This window comes from Hypanus sabinus, unplaced genomic scaffold (assembly GCF_030144855.1).
Source record: "Hypanus sabinus isolate sHypSab1 unplaced genomic scaffold, sHypSab1.hap1 scaffold_1511, whole genome shotgun sequence".
Classification (NCBI taxonomy): domain Eukaryota; kingdom Metazoa; phylum Chordata; class Chondrichthyes; order Myliobatiformes; family Dasyatidae; genus Hypanus; species Hypanus sabinus.
Window position 1 is genome coordinate 73,752 of NW_026779587.1, and position 2,248 is coordinate 75,999.

Genomic DNA, 2,248 nt, shown 5'->3' on the forward strand with positions numbered 1-2,248 from the left:
CTGTCTAGATGTCTTCTGGCAATCGCCTACCTGGCTATGTTCCTCAGGAATTGTGGCTCAATCACCTCGTTTAGTTCCCAATCATTCCCAGGTTCCAATAACTACGAACACCTGCTTTCCATCAGCAAATGCAGGGTAAAAATCCTGTGACCACAACAAGGAGCTGCCAGATCGATGGTTGACTCGTGTTTGAGTAATCTCACCCCATGGTTCTTAGGACGATCAGTTCTAAGTCGAGCATCGTTTCTGAATTCTGTACTGAAACCAGGACCCCGGGTAAACACTGCCTTGTCACCCATTCCACGCCCGTGTTCAGCACTTAGGTTTGTTCCACAGCCACGTCTTTGTAACACTCTACCTATACCCATATTCTAGGGAATAAAGTCCTAAACTATTTAATACGTGTTACTGAAAACGGAAAGGAACAGTGGGCAATGTTTTGTTCTTATTGCTGTACTTCAGAGCAGGGCGGGGAGGGGGTGCCTCGGGTCATTGCTCAAGAGCGCAAAGCATTGAGCGCTTTGCACGGTTTCTGTGGTGTAGTGGTTATCACATTCGCTTCACACGCGAAAGGTCCCCAGTTCAATCCTGGGCAGAAACATTGTTTGGGTTTCAGTGCTTCAAATGAACTTGAGATCAACTTTTCAGTTTGTGTTCAAGTTTACTGTCATGGGCATCCAGGTGTAAATATAATGAACATTTGCTTTTCTAGCAGTAGCGCATTGTATTTCAAACCTGGCAAAGGTAACTTAAAGAAAGAAGAATTAATAGAAATTATATATAATTTCCAGTCGAATATAAACGGATTTAAACCTAAGGAGGTTCGTGGATAACGTACACTGCGTAACGGGAGAATTAGCCTTCAAACCTATTGTCATGTATTGTCGCATGAGGATGCATTGTGGTTTCAACGGAGCTCACATCTCAAATAATGTCATTGAGACTAACATCAGGAAGAATAACCGTGTGCTGCAAAATTTTAAACCTACTTTAACATGTTAAATTGCTTTCTTTTTCCAACCCCCTGTATTCCACCCCTTCCTAGTCACACCATACAGACTCTCTGTTCAAATTCTTCGCCACGGTCTTCTAGGTTCCACCTTTTCCGTCTGCCTCTCCTCTCTCTCTATCTCTCACTCACCCCCCCCCCCCCCACACACACACACGCATTCAATCTCTCTGTTTTTCTTTGTTTTCTCTGTCGCGAGCAGCACCACAACCACCCCACGTCAGCCGCGCAAATATTTGTGCTTCTTACAGTTTAAGCCGCGGTGAAAACAGTTGGTAACATCAACACCCAAATTATTCAGGACTCGAATCTGCGAGCGCCCGGTATTTACGGCATTATATTAATCTTCGGTTACCTTCTCGCCTTTATCAATACCGCAGAGATTTGGATTCTAATATAAACTTCGCGATGATTTTCCTGTTACTCCTCTAATTTTACCCCACTTTCTTGTGCCGATAACATCATTCATGGAGAAGTAACAATGTAAAAACAAGGCCGTGCCGGAAGTATTCAGACTGCCTACTCTGATTAACATGCACCGGGAACATCTCTACTATCCATGTACCTATCCGAAATTTTCAAACGTTGAGATCGAGCATGTATACACCACTTGTGCCGGCAGCTCATTCCACACCCTCGCGATCCTCTGAGTGAAGAACATCCCCCACTTCTTCCCACTTGAACTTCTTATCTTTCAAATTTACCCCATCACATCTGTTTGTAGTCCCCACGAACCACAGTGGAGAAAACTTTTTTTTGTATTTGCCGCATCTGTGCCCTCATGATTTTCAATACCTCTGCCAAATCTCCTCTCCAACTTCTACTTTGCAAAGAATGCAGTCCTAACCGATTAAAACTTTCCCTATAATCAATAATTCCATGCGAGTCAATATCTTTGTGAAACGTTGTTGTACTCATTGAACCTCGTGTATACCTTTCCTGTAGAAAAATAACCGAATCTGCGCACGATACTCAAATTAGGCCTCACCAAATCTTATATAACGTCAGCCCTGAGACCGTTTTGCCCAGCAACCAACCTATTAACCCTGGCCAACCTATTAACCAACCTATTAACCCGAGCCAACGTATTAACTAACCTATTAACCCTGGCCTAACCACTGGGACATTTAGAATTATCAATGAACCTAATAAGAGGAAAGTCTTTTTATTGTGAGAGAAAATCAGAGACTCCCGAGGATCCCGTGCCGAATAGGAAGGAACATATAATCTTTCTCACGG

The 2,248-nt window shown here is 43.4% G+C and overlaps 1 non-coding gene across 1 annotated transcript; it reads left to right on the forward strand.

Annotated features, from left to right (window-relative positions):
• Positions 1–528: 528 nt before the first annotated feature.
• trnav-cac (transfer RNA valine (anticodon CAC)) lies at positions 529–601 on the forward strand. Its single transcript has one exon. It is a non-coding gene; the product is annotated as a tRNA-Val (tRNA).
• The last annotated feature ends 1,647 nt before the right edge of the window (positions 602–2,248 follow it).